The following is a 17,415-nucleotide window of genomic DNA, read 5'->3' as shown; positions in this document are numbered from 1 at the left end:
TCACGGGTACCTAAGATGGTTCCTAATCCTGGGGAGAGGTTTTAGGAGGCAGAGATTTTCAGTCTGTTGTAGAGTAAGTGACTGAGGGCTGCGGTTATGTCTGGGATTCTAGCCCTTGTTTTGTTCCTGATACGCTGGGTAAATCCTTGAGTGGGTTGACATTAAAAAGAAAAAGACATCTTTTAATGATGTGTGGCTACAAGCTACAGAGGGTACAGAAAGGCTTTGAGCATGGGTAGTTTTTGCTTTCAGTTCCCTTTTCCTGTGTTGAATGAATCTTTGCTTCCTTCTCTGCCTCTGATTCTCCAGGGACATCTTCTGGGCGTATTTTCAGTTTGAGCCACTAGGTGGGGCTTTGACCCTATCAGTCACTCACCAAAACCGCTCCCTCTGACAACTGGGTTAAGAGCGTAGATTTTTCAGGAACTGCAGACAGGGAAGGAATGTATTCTTTTCTTCCTGAAAACCTTGCAAGTCAATCCAAATGCTTTCTCTTTGGCTGCATGAGGAGAGGGAGGCCATTTCCCCAACTTCACTGCTCATTCCTCTGACTCTTCCCCCTGCCCTTTGCTGATAGTGGAGTAGGTTATGGCAGAGAAGAGAAGCATCTCTAGATGGTGCTGGGGTGTGAAGGCCTTTCTCGTTCACCAGAGGAAGCAAAGCCAAGTGGTTAAGTGCACAGGCACTAAATCTATTGCGTCATATCCGAACCTGGCTCTACTCATAAACTATATAAATGTGAGCAAGTCACATAAATTTCTCCTTACCTCAGTTTCTTTATCTATAAAATGGGAATAAGGAGAGGACTTCCCTGAAAGTCCAGAGGTTAAGACTTCAGTTTTCAATGCATGGCGTGTGAGTTTGATCCATGGTTGGGCAGCTAAGATACCACATGCCTTGTGGTCAACAAAACAAAATAAAACAAAATAAAAAACCCCCAGAAGCAATATTGTAACAAAGTCAACAAATACTTTAACATCCTTTTTTTTTTTTTTTTTTAATGGAGATGAGAAAAGTGACCTGATTTGGGATGGTTACATTGTGGTAATGTAGGTATGATTTATTGGCACTGTCCAGGTTAGGTGCTAGATCAAACCAAGTGAACTTTAGACCTTGGTGGGATCAATCTGCCATCTCACTGGTGTTGGTGAGAAGATATTGGTTCATGTCATTTCTAGTCTTTTTTTTTTTGCAAGAAGAAACTGATATGTCTCCTGCTGCTAGCACTAGAAGAACACTACCTCTGACCAAAAGTTGATAGAAGACTGTTCGTCCCTCCTGGTCTTGAACTTCTTCCAGCTGACTATCCTTTTGGATAGGTCTGGAAAGCTGGACCTTCTTCCAGCTAGGTCTGGAAAGCCTCCAGACCACACATCAGTGTTCCAACTCAAGGCTAGCTGCTTCCCCACCATTAGTTTGCTCTTGGCACTTTCTCCTATGTAACCATTGGTATCTAACTTTGCATTTTGTTTTTTACATTTCTAAGTCCTCAGCTAGGCATAAAACTTTTGAAATCAGTTTGGTTCAAAAATATTAATTCCAGTAGCTCTTATGGCCAGGCGCTGTGTTAGGATGCTCTGTACCTGCTGAGGCATTATTACTGGAGTGTGTATTGTCAGTCCCAGCAGCTGAGCAATAGGAACCAGCTCCCTTCTCATGGCAAACAGTAGGAATGTAAAGTCAAGAGATCAGTGAGTGACTACTGAGGATGCAGAGCTGTGAAGGGAGAGAACAGAGTCCTCCAGATACACCAGCCCTCTATTCTCAATATCAAGTTACAAAACGAAATTCACATCTCCTCAGGGTTCTCGGACAATCACGGAGGGAATAACCTGTACTCTATTGATTATAGCTCTCTTTATCGCTTAGGTTTTTCCTAATTATCTACACTCCATTTTCTTCAGACTTCTTCTCCAAGTAGTGACTTATTGACTGACTTTAGGGTTAAGTGAGGGCTAGAGGATGAGAGGAAGCTGAATCCTTTATGGGCTCAGGAATTTCAGGCACAATCCTCTATAGGTATCAGGCATGGGAGGTTCCTGAAGACTTGAATGTCTGCTCCCTGTCCCCAAGCAGCTGACTGGTTTCCTCAGCTTTGTAAATTGTCCTTTTCTTGATTGGCTCAAGATGAATGTTTTGAATAGGAGGGGATTTCTGTGCCTACATGCACACACACACACACACACACACACACACACACACAAACATACACACACACACGGACACAGTCTCACTCATTCCTGACAGATTTGTGCTTTGAATTCTGTGATGAAAATATTGTGTCTATTTTCTTTAAAACTTGTAAATTTTTCTGTGGAAGGCTGCTAAACTATGTGAAGGGATATTTCTCCTAATACCCCGCAGTGGGCACTAGAGCCCACAGCTGAGAACATCAGACAAGAACTGCCTACCATAATGGAGCATTAATTGCTCAGTCATATCTGACTCTTTGTGACTCTAAGGACTGTAGCCCACCAGGCTTCTCTGTCCATGGAATTCTCTAGGCAAGAACACTGGAGTGGGTAGCCATTCCCTTCTCCAGGGGATCTTCCCAACCTAGGATCAAACGTGGGTCTCCTGCCTTGCAGACAGATTCTTTACTCTCTGAGCCATCATGGAACCCCCATTGTGGAGACAACTATTAATTCATAGAGGACCCTGAAAGTACCTGCTTCAGGTTTATTAGGACTTAATGAATAGTCTCTCTTACCACCAGACCCTTCCCTGGTGGCTCAGATGGTAAAGAATCTGCCTGCAATGCAGGAGACCTGGGTTTGATCCCTGGGTTGGGAAGATTCCTTGCAGAAGGGAATGGCAACCCTTTCCAGTATCCTGGCCTAGAGAATTTCATGGATGGAAGAGCCTGGTGGGCCTCAGTCCATGAGGCTGCAAAGATTCAGACACACAGGGGAGACTGACGTGTCACACTACCAGCTTCTCCTCCCCCTCCCCCCTCCACTCCAAGTCTGCGCATGAAAATGGGGGGAGAGAGGAGGGAGTTAGGAAAGACGCCACTGATGTGTGATATCTGTGTTGAGGAGCTAATTCTTCCTCATACCCTGGGAGGGGAGTGAGCTATATGCCACTGCCCTTCCCCAACCCCAGTGATGGGGAGGCTCCCAAAACATTACCTGTAGCAATTGGGGAAGGGGAGATGGGCAGCTTGACCTCCAACTGGGTGACTTGCTTATCTGCCTTAACAGATCCCATCCCATCTCATGTGAGCAGGGGAAGGAGGGCTGGGAGATAGTGGGGCTGAGAGAGTTGTGGCCAGCGTGAGAATACCCTTATCTCTTGCGGGTCTGAAGGATGCAGTGGAAGGCATCTGGGCTTGCATCACTTACAAGAGCTTCCCACTGAGAGGGGCCTGGGTGATGGGCTGCCATGGTGCTATGGCTCATTCCTCTGGAAGTGGAAGCTGGGAGAGTGAAGGAGGTAGAACCAGAGTTAGATCTCCTGAGTTAGGAAATGTGCTGGGCAGGGGCCCAGGAGCCTCAGCAAGAGCTCCTACAGTGAAGAGAAAGTCGCTCGTTCATGTCCGACTCTTTGCGACCCCACGGACTATAGAGTCCATGGAATTCTCCAAGCCAGAATACTGGAGTGGGTAGCCTATCCCTTCTCCAGAGGATCTTCCTGACCCAGGAATCGAACTGAGGTCTCCTGCATTGCAGGCGGGTTCTTCACCAGCTGAGCTGTCAGGGAGACCCAAGAGTTCCCACAGAGCTCTTTGAAAGCAAGTGTTTGAAAAGCAACGACATGGTGTGCTGCAGTCCATGGGGTCCTAAACAGTCAGACATGACTTAGCAACTAAATCACAGCAACATGGGGGTGTGTCTACAGCTAGTTAACGTTATCTTGAGAAGCAAAGCAACCAATGGGAAGAGGAACCCCAGGGCCTGGTTAAAGAGGAATCACCTTTCCCTACCTCCTTCCCTGTGCACAAAGTGGAGAGACTAGCACTCAAATGGAGGTAAAACAAAGGCAGCTTGCCGCTTCCTCTGCTCTCTTCCTCTCTGGACTCCACAAGGGTCTGGGCCAAAACTGTGCTAATGGGAGGAGAAGACGTGATACGCACATCAAGTCTGAGTTTCAGTTAGACTAAGTTTTAATAATAGAAAATAACCAGAAAAGTTTTGAAATATGCCTAGGATGTCACTAAGGAATGCAAAAGTCAGATTTGATTAAGCTTGTGAAGGCAGTATTCAGAGAAAAGTAAAACTACATCGCTTTGTGGGTATCGTGTTCATACAACACTTAGTTGAGTCAGAACATATACTCATTATAAGCACACCTTTTGAAAATGATTTGTCCCAAAAGGGACACAGACATCTATAAAAGAGGTATTTATAGTACAAATTAGAGATGCTTTTATAGGAATGAATTCATAAAACTTTTCTGGTATAAAACACAAGTATTTCCTGACACCAACATCTTAACAAAAAGCAAATAATAAAAAGCCACTTGGTGTTAAGTTTTAATAGATTTCCATGCAGTGTGAGGTGAGTGTTGGGAATTAACATTAAGGATTATTGGCTTAAACTTTCCTTGTTATCCCACTTAAAGTAGACTCAAAATCCACCAAAGATTCTAAAAATCATGTTTATTTGCATTTCTCTAATGATTAGAGATGCTGAGCATCTTTTCATGTGACTGTTGGCCATCTGTATGTCTTCTTTGGAAAAATGTCTATTCAGTCTTTTGCCCATTTTTTAAATTGGGCTGTTTTTGTTTTTTGATACTGAGTTGACTGAGATGTTTATGTATTTTGGACATTAACCCGTTGTTGGCCATATCATTTACAAGCATTTTCTTCTATCCAGCAGGATATCTTTCCATTTTGTCAATGGTTTCCTTTACTGCACAAAAGCTCTAACGTTTAATTAGGTCCCTTTTTTTTTTCTTTTGTTTCTTTTGCCTTAGGCAACAGATATGAAAAATATTGCTATGATTTATGTCAAAGAGTGTTCCGCATCTGTTCTCTTCTAGGAATTTTATTGTTTCAGGTCTTACATTTGGGTTTTAATCCACTTTGAGCTTATTTTTATGTGGTATAAGGAAATGTTTTAAAGTCATTGTTTTACAGGTAGCTGTCCAGTTTTCCCAGCACCACTTATTAAAGAGACTATCTTTTCTCCATTGTCATAAACATTTCTCTGAGCAGGCTTATGTACTAGAACATCTTTGGAGGTTTTATAGAATCTATACCTGTATTAACTAATTCTGTTCAAATACTCAGCAACTAGGTGCTCCAGTTCATTCTCTTGGAAGTAACGGGTCCCTACAGAGCTTTAGTAAATCACTCTCTACTCCTCATCTCCATCAGTAAGTCAATAAAAAACGCTCCTACCTAGTGTGAGTCACCACTTTTGCTGGACAGTAGGCATGGCTTCTCTTGGTCTATGATTATTTTCCTTGTCTGTTCATTGGCCGTCAATCGTATCCATTGCCTAAGATTCCCTTCTCATTATCCCTATGACTTAAACTTAGCCTAACTTATTAAATTCTCCTTTGGTCATGACATTTGCTCTGCTTGTTAGGCTCTGCTCTCTATCTTGGCTAAACATTTTCAAACTGCATCACTTCTTATTTTTAAACCATTTTGCTTTGAAAACATACACCATGGGAGGTGAATAAGGAGAGCAGTTTTGTGAAGAAGAAAGGATGTTGATTGGAAAGTATTTATGGCAGGGATCAAAATCTTATGCTTAGGATCAAATCTGTGTGTTTCCTGACATAGTAGTACTAGTGTTAGTCGCTCAGTTGTGTCTGACTCTTTGTGACCCCACCAACTGTAACCCGCCAGGCTCCTCTGTCCATGGGATTCTCCAGGCAAGAATACTGGAGTGGATTGCCATGCCCTTCTCCAAAGGATCTTCCCGACCCAGGGATTGAACCCAGGTCTCCTGCATTGCAGGCAGATTCTTTACCATATTTTTCTCCTTCCCAGTATATCTTGCTCTCTCACCGGTGCCCAAGGACTGTTTCCCTCTTCCCAGCCCACATGCAAGCAGAGATAAAGACAGTAAAGGAGCTGCTGGCGTAACCCAGGAGGAGAAAACTCTAATATATGCTTATGTTCATCAGTTTTCCCATCCCCAAAGATGAAGTAAGGCTGGAGCTCGTGGAAAGAGAAAAGGAGGAGAAGGGACAACAAACAGGAGTGTTTGAAGTGGGCAGGGGAAGACACCCAGGCTTGGTGAGGATTAGGGAAGGAGTGAGTGGTTGGTCTTCAGCACCACCACCATTGAATGGTTGGTGAGTGGTTGATCTTCATCCCTTTTGTGACCATTGTCCCACGCTCCTAGATCCATACAGGCCCCTGAACAGAGGGTGAGGAATGTGGGACACCTTGTGTGGGAAGGGGTTATAAGGTGGAAACTTTATCTCTGCTCAGGGAGCAACAGTTCAGAGCCAGTCAGAATTCCCTTTGACCCAAAGGAACCATGTACATACTCCTGCTGTTACATACTTCACGATGAACTGAGCTACTTTGCCAGCTTGTGGGTAAGAACGATGCATTTACTTGAGTTTTAAGTTCTGCGTCTGGTAGTTCTGCTGCTGCTGCTGCTGAGTCGCTTCAGTCGTGTCTGACTCTGTGCGACCCCACAGACGGCAGCCCACCAGGCTCCCCCGTCCCTGGGATTCTCCAGGCAAGAACACTGGAGTGGGTTGCCATTTCCTTCTCCAATGCATGAAAGTGAAAGTGAAAGTGAAGTCGCTCAGTCATGTCCGACTCTTAGCGACCCCATGGACTGCAGCCTACCAGGCTCCTCCGTCCATGGGATTTTCCAGGCAAGAGTACTGGAGTGGGGTGCCATTGCCTTCTCCACTGGTAGTTCTAGAGAGTCTAAATTCTCAATGGAAAGTGTTGTTAATTCTACAGATTCAAATGAATTACAAGGTACACAATATTTTCTCTGGGTAATGTATTGTGATAGCAATTTGGATGTTCAGTTTGATCTGAATGCAACATGGCTCTTCAGAATTGACTGTCTGATCTGGATCCTTCTGTGTACAGTGATAGTGGTAATAACCAGTGCCAGTTTTTCAAGTGGTCAACTAGTGATTTGAATGGAAACCCAGAAGTCCACGTCTGGTTCCAAGTTATGTTCCAAATTATGTCCTAACCTCAGAGTCATGCTTGACTACCTTTGTCAAATTAGGTATACACAGATACACACCATCAACAAATCAGCAATCAGTATTTACTGAGTCAATTTGGGGGTTAAAAATTATGTTTCTTATATGTGTGTGTGAGTGTGTGTATGAGTATGTGTGTGTATGCTTTGCAAAGAAGTAGAAGCTATGATTATAGCATTTGAGGAGTTTTTAATCTAGTAAAGTAACATAGAAAGTTAGTAAGTTTATATTTAGAAGTTTTATGTTCCCTGAATATTTCTTGGTCTCTGAATATGTGCTTATATACATAAATATTTCTTGGTCCCTGAATATGTGTTTATATGTATTTAAAGCAAGGCATCGAAGCTGAAGTTTCAGCTGGGGCATTGAGATACAAAAGATGTTGTTTACCAAAATTATATGAGAGAAAAAAATGTGATTGTAATCATGTAGTAAATAGCTTTCTCAGACTGGTTTCTTTCACTTAGCAGTATTCATTTATGATTTATCTATGTCTTTTGTGTCTTGATAGTTCAATTCTTTTTATCATTGAATAGTATTGCATTATATCAATGTTCCAAAATATGTTTATATGTTCATCTATTGGAGGACATCTTGGTTACTTCCAGTTTTTGGCAATTACAAGTAAAATTGCTGTAAACTTTTGTGTGCAGAGTTTTGTAAATTTTCAAGTCAGTTGGGTAAATATCCAAGAATGTACAATAAACCTATATTTAACTTTCTAAGAAACTATGAAACTGGCTTTCTAATGTGCCTATATAAGCTTGCATTCCAATTATCAATGAATAAGAGTTATTTTTTCTTCATCCTTGCTAGAAATTAGTGTTTTGAATTTCATCCATTTTAATAGTGAAATTTCATTTTTAAAGATTTTAAATTTCCTAATGGTAAATTATGCTGAGCATCTTTTCATGTGTTTATTTGTTATCCATATGTCTTCATTGGTAAGATATCTGTTCATATATTTTGTCTGTTTTTTATTTCAGTTGTTTGTTTTCTTATTGATGAATTTTAAGAGGCTCTTTTTGATATGTTTTATTTTTATTATATAAGTGTTTTACAAAGACTTCTGCCCAGTCTGTGGCTTGTTTTTTCATTCTATTAACAAAGTTTCTCACAGAGCAGAAGTTTTCTAATCTTAGTAAATTCTACTTGCCATCGATTTTTTTTTCCTTCATGGATTTTGCTTTTTGTGTTGTATTTAAAAGTTCATTTTTGAGCCCAATGTCACCTAGGTTTTATACTATATTTTCTTCTAGAAATTAAGTGCTTTGCATTTTACATTTAGATCTGTTCTTGAGGAGTTAATTTTTGTAAAAGGTGTAAGTTCTGTGTCTCAGTTGACTGTTTTTTTTTTTTTTTTGCTTATGGACATCCAGGTGTTCCAGTGCCATTTGTTGAGAAGACTTTTTTCCCCCCAATGGGTTTCCACTCCTACTTCGAGAATCAGTTGAATGTCTTTGTTTGGGTCTACTTTTGGACTCCTTGTTCCGGTCAATTGCAATGCATGTTTCTCTTCTTTTACTACATCATGTTGTTTTGATTACTGTCATTTTTCAGATTGCTTTTTAGAGCAAAATATGTAAAATCATACCTGCCCTTAGTAATACCTTACACTCATAAGTAAGATTGAGTGGAGAGTGAAGAATTGATTAATGTCCTGAACCAGTGCTTAATTTTTGAAATGAGATTGTATTTTGTTACTTAAAGTAACTGTGGCAATAGCTGCTACCTTAAAATTAATAGGAAAGTCAGGAAACCTGCTGAATTCTAATCTAGTGCAGGAGCAAAGCTTCTTTCACTGAATAGTTTCATAGGCATTGAGGAGACGAATTGCAAGTTGTTTTAATGAAATCCCACTCAATAGACTTATTCAATATATCTGTCCAATATACAAGTATGTTACAACTCATATAGCATTTAAATAGCTATTTCATGGACTTGGGATAACATGAATCAAATCATTTGCCTTTAACATTTTAGCTGTATCTAGCAAGCAAATACTTGATATGTATCATAAAATATGACAGCTAAATTATAGGTATTAATTCCATTTTCTGATATCACATTTCCGTTGTATTTTCTTTCCTTAATATCATAATATATTGATATAACCAAGATAAAATGTATGTTTGGATAATGTTCATGATCTGCTTTATTAAAAACTATAAACTTTAGGTTGCCTTAATAACTTATTCAGTGTTCCAAACTGTGGATCTAGCACCACATCAATTATGCATTATGTTATATAGCACAATTATTATTTAAGGTATTTTCCATTTCTTATCTAATTTTATGTCTGAGACAAATTTTGTTTTCTTTTTAAAAGTAATTTATTTATTTTAATTGGAGGCTAATTACTTTACAATATTGTAGTGGTTTTTGCCATACATTGACATGAATCAGCCATGGGTGTACATGTATTTCCCATCCTGAACCCCCCTCCCACCTCCCTCCCCATCCCAGCCCTCTGGGTCATCCCAGTGCACCAGCCCTGAGCACCCTGTCTCATGCATCAAACCTGGACTGGCAATCCATTTCACATATGATAATATACATGTTTCAATGCTATTCTCTCAAATCATCCCACCCTTGCCTTCTCCCACAGAGTCCAAAAGTCTGTTCTTTACATCTGTGTCTCTTATGCTGTCTTGTATATAGGGTCACTGTTACCATCTTTCTGAATTCCATATAAAAATATATGTGTTAATGTACTGTATTGGTGTTTTTCTTCCTGACTTACTTCAATCTGTATAATAGGCTCCAGTTTCATCCACCTCATTAGAACTTATTCAAATGCATTCTTTTTAATAGCTGAGAATATTCCATTGTGTATATGTACCACCGCTTTCTTATCCATTCATCTGCCAATGGGCATCTAGGTTGCTTCCATGTCCTGGTTATTGTAAACAGTGCTGTGATGAGCATTGGGGTACACGTGCTGAGACAAAATTATATTGCACCTTTGCTACACTTAAAGCATGTGGTATTCTTGTGAGTTATTTATATGAACACCACTGTTTATAATTGCTCTTGTCCAGTGGTAACAATTTCAAGCTGCTAAGAACTGACAAATATATTAAAGCAGCTCAGAAACTACTAACCATTTTCCTAGTATCTGTCTGATTATTTTCCATTTTTTCCCATGTTTGCATTTTGAAAAAGAAAGACGTGGCTGGAGTTCACCTCCTTGAAGAAGTAAACCTTTCTAGGTAAGACTGACTAGTTAGCCTAAATTAGGGGTAGGTTATCTTTTTCTATAAACTTTTTAAGCTTTCTGGACCATTTATTTTCTGTCTCAGTCACTTTGTCACTGCAGCATGACAGCCATCATAGATAACATGAATTCTAACAAAACTGTTTATAAAAAGTACCATCATTTGGCCAACAGGCTGTAGTTTATTGATCACTCACATAGAACAGGGGACCCCATGGGCTGGTAGATACCACCTAATGATCAGCGGCGGCATTAGATTAGAAATTAGGGCTACAATAAATAGGGCTTCCCTGGTGGCTCAGTGGTAAAAAACAAACGAACAAACAAAAACTTGCCAATGCAGGATATGCAGGTTTGATTCCTGGTCCAGGAAGATTCCCTGGAAAAGGAAATGGCAATCCACTCCAGTGTTCTTGCCCAAGAAATCCCATGGACAGAGGAGCCTGGCAGGCTACAGTTCATGGGGTAGCAAAGCGTCAGATATGACTTAGCAACAGAACAACAATGATACAATAAATGAAATGCACTTAAATCAGCCTGAAACCATCCGTCCTGCCTTCTGTTGAAAAATTGTCTTCCACAAAACCAGTCCCTGGTGCCAAAAGGGTTGGGGACCACTGGTGTAGAGAATAGAATGTTCACTTCAAACTTTGTTTGGAAGTAAAGTGAAATTAAATAAATGCTAGCAGGAAATATAAATTCTGGCACAGAGTAATAATTACAGTGGAAGTTCTGCTGTCTATTTGTCAGGAGTCCTTTAAGAAAATTCCCCAAGTACCTGAACTTTGTCTGAAAATGTTCAAGACTGAGAAAGAACTAGTATCATATGCCAGTTTGTCTGTTCAAAGGAGGAATTTTAAAAAGGGCAAATTCTAGAATGGTGCAATCGACCCACTGGAATGGCCTCAAGTCTGTGTTGCCACAGTGGCCCCATACTGATGAAGGGAGCCCCTGAGGACTGAGTTATCTGGGGCATTGCAGGGAGAAGGAAACACACACACAAGAAGAGCTTAAAAAATGGTTCATGGGCCCAACTCTACACACTTACCTCATAGGAAAGACTCTAGCCTGTCAGTAACAGCATATTTACTCTTTTCAGAAGTTTATAGAAATTTGTTTTTGTTTTAGTCACTAATTGGTGTCTGACGGATTGTAGCTTGCCAGGCACCTCTGTCCATGGGATTTCTCAGCAAGAATACTGGAGTGGGTTGAATAAGAAAACTGCTGCTGGAGGCTGACAATCTGAGTGTAAGGAGAGTATAGGCTTAAAACAGACACAACAATTTAAAATCCCCAGCCTCGTAGTCACATACTGCTGGGATAAACAGTCCTTATGTACAGACTATTGCTACTGATCTTTGTGAAGAAAATTATGAAATATGGACCCAATCAACCAGAAGCATGGTGAAAATAAAGGGGTATTGACAGCTATGTGTTTATGAGTAGGTGTTGCTCAAGTTCAGTGAGATAGCCTGAAGAATAGCTTAAATAAACAGGGAAAAGAGTAATTTTCTGGAGACACATTCACCAATTGTTTAGCTGTCCAAAGTACACAAGGAACTACTACTATTAATACATATATTTCCTGGAGACAAAGGTCCTTTGGAATTAAGACAGAATGAAATTAGAAGCCTACTTACTCTTGACCCCAGGTCGATGTGAAAATCTTAATCATACTCTGTCTATTGTCTTAAAAAAAGAAAGAAAAACATCCAAATGTTCTTTCCAAGAGTGATTCCAATACAAGTGGTTAAAATTATTAATAAAAAAAAGTATTGGCACTTAAAGGCATAAAATTATTTGAAACACTTCATTTCATAATGATGTTGGATAAATAAAACATTGCTTTCCTTAAGTAAGGCCAGGTGTAGAAACAAATTACAGTTTAATTTTTTTTTTTTGCTGAACATTTTGGAGTTTTGTACTCGCATAAGATTGTTTCCATATAGTACAAACTGTTGTGGGGATTTGACTGTTATTTGGTAATTATGATTGATATTAAATTCTTAAGAATGATTTATTTCTCATGAGTTAATTTCATGCAGATTTTAAGTTTAGATGTGTGATACCAAAGCGATTAACTGAATAACCGCCAAACATCTTTCTTTTTTCCTATGTAGGTATCATTTATATTGCTTGGAGATAGTTTGAAGTTATTAAGTTAGCTAAGGTTTCCAATCTTGTTGCCAAGAAGAAATGACTGAACACTTTTTTCATTAAAAAAAAAATGTATCTGTTATTCTGGTTTCACTCTTTTGCCTTATTACATGTTTTCAATCTCTTCTTTTTAATGTAATAAATAAAATATAGTAATACATAGAAATGAGGACCCATTTTTACCCATCCCCAGTCCCTCTATCCTCTTTCTTACCCCAGAGATAAACTTTATCCAAATTCATGTTTTTATTTCTTGTGTATGTACTTTAATTGCTATGTACTATTTCAGTATATGAATAAACCACAACTAATTCTCCATTTATCTGTTGATAGACATTTGAATTGTTATACTGGTATGAACAATAAAGAAATCAACTTTACAATTTTGTTTCCTTGTACGTGTGTCTAGAAGTAGTATTTCTAATCTGACTTTTATTACAAAATCTTTCTCTTCTGCGGCTGTACCAATGTACATTACCAATTGTGTGTGAGAATAATCATGCGTCCACATCTTCAACAAACTCAATATTATCTGGCTTGTAATTTTAAAATTTGCCAATCTGATAGTATTGACACTAATGGGTTTTGTTTTAATTTGCATTTGCCTGATTACTATTCTCAGTGAACATCTTGCATATATTTTTGCTTCCTTCGTGTGTTTGTTATAGATAATATGAGATGAAAGAGAATGACAATGAATTGGAGTGCCAGAAGTTTCCATTGCTGAGAGTGGAATTCTTCAAAAAATGAGACACATGATTGCAAGTTGAGATGTCAACAGGGAGGAGAGAGGAAGGAGCCAAGAACGTCTCAGGATCAAGGGCACATGAATGATGGTTTGGAAGTGGCACAGGGAACCCAAAGACCCCCTGTGGAAGAACATGGGGCTGCCTCCAGAAGGCTAAAAGGGCATGGTCCAGGAGAGAGCCAGGTTTTAATTTAGGAGATGAAAAGAAGTAGCAAATACAAGGTGAGGAGTTGCTGACTGGGAGGCCCACGGACCCATTTGAGGTATTTGTAAAGAAAGGAATAGGTCAGAATTAGGCATAGAGGTAGCAGTGTGGAGATGGGGATCATGGGTGTGAGGCATGATGGGGTTGGCCCTGACATTCCTTCAGAGGAGGGTAGAAACCTGTGTAGTGGGATGGTCTTCCCTCAATGGTAGGACAGCTCCTAGGAGAGGGATTTGGCTTGTTGCTCTTACTCATTGTGGGTCCCAAGAACCTAATGTGGTGCCTTCATCTGAGTCCACAGTTTCCTGTTCTTTGAGAGACCTAGTTAAATGCAACCAGAACCCAGAGCCAGAAGCACTTGATAATTTCTGTTTCTAGAGCAAGATTCTCAAAAGGAATTCAGAATTTAGAAATAAAATTTACTAAGCAGCTACCCTAAAAAGTACTTAAAAATATTTCTGCTTTAGCCATATAAATACAAAGTTATTTTCTTTTCAGTTTAGCCTTTATAATAACCTCACAGGAAAATGTTTTTATTATTTAAAACATGGCTTTCCACTGGGATTGCATTCAACGCAAACATCAGTCCTGAATGAATTGTGGATTATGTGGCTTCATATACTACACATTATGTGTTTACTTTATACACAATGAACCACCATTAAAGGGATATATTTGGGGAACATTTGTTACTAGGAGTACTTTTGATGCTTATAAAAATAAAATTTTACACATTTTACTAAAATTTGGTGCTAGTGAAAAAATGTTTTCTTTTGTCATGTTGTATCAAATTTGTAAGAGCAAAGCAATTGCATCATTAAAAAAATACCAAATCATAAATCATCTAAATCAAAGTTCAGTTCAGTCTCTCAGTCGTGTCCGACTCTTTGTGACCCCATGGACTGCAGCACACCAGGCTTCCCTGTCCATCACCAACTCCCGGAATTTACTCAAACTCATGTCCATTGAGTCAGTAATGCCATCCAACCACCTCATCCTCTGTCGTCCCCTTCTCCTCCTGCTTTCAGTCTTTCCCAGCATCAGGGTCTTTTCCAGTGAGTCAGTCCTTCATGTCAGTTCTTCGAATCTAAATCAATGTAGTACTTATAATTTCTTGAAAATTTGTGAAGACCTTTCAAATTTACCAAGAGTCAGCAGTGAGGCTAGACAGAGCCATTAAGGCTGAAACCTACTTGGCGAGTGTCCCATGTCACATCAGAAGATGGGGAGCCACATCCTGCTCCTGGATTTTGCAAGTCACCAGGTGGTCCCTTGTCTTTGTCTTTTGCCCAGATTGAGATAACATATTTCTTCTAACTTTCATATATACTTTCAAATACTTAAATGTGAATTTAAATCTTTATTTAAATAATCAAAATTTTGGTTTAATAAAAGCCTATTTTTAGAAACAAGAGAAGCAACATTCAAGAACAGTAGGTCTTACTCCAGTTTATCTTTCCTTCTGCCCTTTAATTTTCCTACAGTCCCAACCTGAAACTGGTTTTTCAGTTCACAATGTTTCAAAGAAATGAAATTATCCATGGAAATAAGAGTGCACCTAGCTCACCCCTTCTGGTCAAGTCAGTCAATCTGTTCTTAAGCTTGGACAGTGAGCCAGAGACAAGTTTGCAAGCTCCTCAAAGGCTCCAAGTTGCTAACATTCTTTCATTCAACAAACATCCAGTGAGTGCTTACTACGTGCCAGCACTGTAGAAACCCTGGGAATACAGAGGGAATAAAGTGCTCATAAATTCCTGTCATCAAGCTGGAATTTGGCGTTGAGTATAGCTGAGCAGAGAGCCTGCATCCTATGGGAAGTCCAGGAAGCAGGTGGTCTCCTAGTGCCTCCAGGTCTCTTCTCTAGCCACACGTCTGACATAAAGGAGGAAGAAATACTTTCGCCTTATTTCCCTGAGAGTCCTTGTCTTTTAAAGAATCCCTACAAAGTCAGACAAAACCTGGTTGAGTTGCTGATGTCATAGGGAATTTTCCTGATGTAGCGTACAGACTTAACTGTCAGAGACAACCTCCTTCTTCTCAAAAGCATATCCCACCCTTGAATGCTTCCCCACAGCCATTTTTCTCTGCAACTCTAGTCCCTCGATGCCCAGTCTCCAATCTCTAGTCCCTTTGTCCTGTCTCATCCGGGCACGTCACTCCTTAACTATACTACAGTGTCTCCCATCCATGTGCAGAGCTTCAACAAAGGAGATCTTAACACAGCTCCTGCCTTCTAATAACTTAGTTTTACAGAATATTTAACGCATTTGAGATGTGATCATAAATAGTGTGTCTGAAAAAAAACTTTTCAGCAACACCGTCATAAAAATACAAATATATCAACATAATGGATATTATTTTTTCCTTCAAAGTCCCTGCATTTGGTTAAATCCATAAATTCTGATATGTTTTTAACAATTAATTATATTGTAATTGGGAATGCTTTGGGGTTTTTTTGGGTAATTTTTGGGTAAAAATCAGATTACTAAATTGTTGTATGTTAACACATAGAACAAAGGATGACAGACAGACAATCAGGTGGTATAAAGAATGTCATGGATTGTGGTAAAGGTGACCTAAGTGTAGCTTCTAGTGATGGGGAAAGACCCCACAGATGTTTGGAGTCCTATGTTTGGTCTTGAAGGAAGGATGAGTTCTGGATTGGGAGGAAGGTAGGACAGAGTGGTAGGGATGTGTTACAACCCTGAGTGGTATGTCCACTGGTTGGTTCTGTCCCACTCCACTTTGGTGAGAGGAAGAGTGATCCCTTTACACAGTCATTCCTAACCAAGGTGGATAGGGACTGGATCTACTTTTGGGTGTGGGAAGATTGTTTCTTGTAGAGCTGAAGCCCTCCAGGTTTTCTACCTGGAGGTTGGGAGGTTGCCAGTTTCTGTAATACAGGAATTAGGGTATTAACATCTGTGTGGAGTTAGACAATTAGTCTTTGGTCTGAACTAGAATAGAGAGTGAGTTGGACCCAAGGCTCCTGCATAGAGACAAGATATTCAAAGGTCCATATCACCAATAAAAGTATAAATTAAGAAAACAATTGATACAAAGAGGCAACCAAGAAACCTGTCTGTCATGGATGGAGAAAAGTTCCTAAAACATGTTAAGGACAAGTTTGTGCTTTATGTTTGCTTGGGGTTTGAATTTATGATACCTGCTAAGAAATTAACATAAAATTTGTTCTGAACCAATAATACCCTGGCAAGAAGGAGCGCAAAAGAACTCTGGAGGGGCAAATCCTTAGTTTGCATGGATTTACCATCAGTAGGATCCTACTAAAGATGAACTCACAATCCATATTTGGCTAGCAGCATGTTCAATTCAATGTTTCTTGTGGCCCTGGAATTTTGACAGGAGCCCCAAAGACTGAGAACAACACATGCTAGATCACTTACAAAGAACACGTGAAACTTGTGGACTTTCTTTCGACCTGTCTTCAGAATAGGTAAGGATAGGCTTGAATATTGATTAGGATGAATTTTAGAGTGAGAATTTCTTCAGAGAGAGAGAGAGGGCTGTAGTTGAACTAAGTGTTCCCTCCCACTCTCCTAGTCAAATGTGGGTGGAGTGAGGTGTCAAATATATATATAGTAGGTCATGCGTAGACTAATGGTGAATATGAGAGTGTTTCATGGACAAAGGATAATAGTTGACCCAGTTCTGTGAACCTGGGGTCCAAAGGTTTGGTGGGAAGTAGAGGTAACATGGCATTGGTGCCTTTAGGTGATAATAGATAGATGAATGTTCTTTTTCTCTCCTAAAATGCCCAGGGTGCTCCTCAGAGATTCCCCTCTTCTGAGAACCTACATCTGCATATTCCCAGTATGGGAAATTCTTCAATAGGGGCCACTCTGGAAAACCGCAAATCCTTGGCTTCTTGGTTCTGCATTCAAAATATTCCTGCTGTAATTATCCCATCCTTCTAAGTGAACACTT

The sequence above is a fragment of the Dama dama genome, chromosome 1 (assembly GCF_033118175.1).
Source record: "Dama dama isolate Ldn47 chromosome 1, ASM3311817v1, whole genome shotgun sequence".
NCBI lineage: Eukaryota > Metazoa > Chordata > Mammalia > Artiodactyla > Cervidae > Dama > Dama dama.
This window is presented reverse-complemented; position numbering follows the sequence as displayed.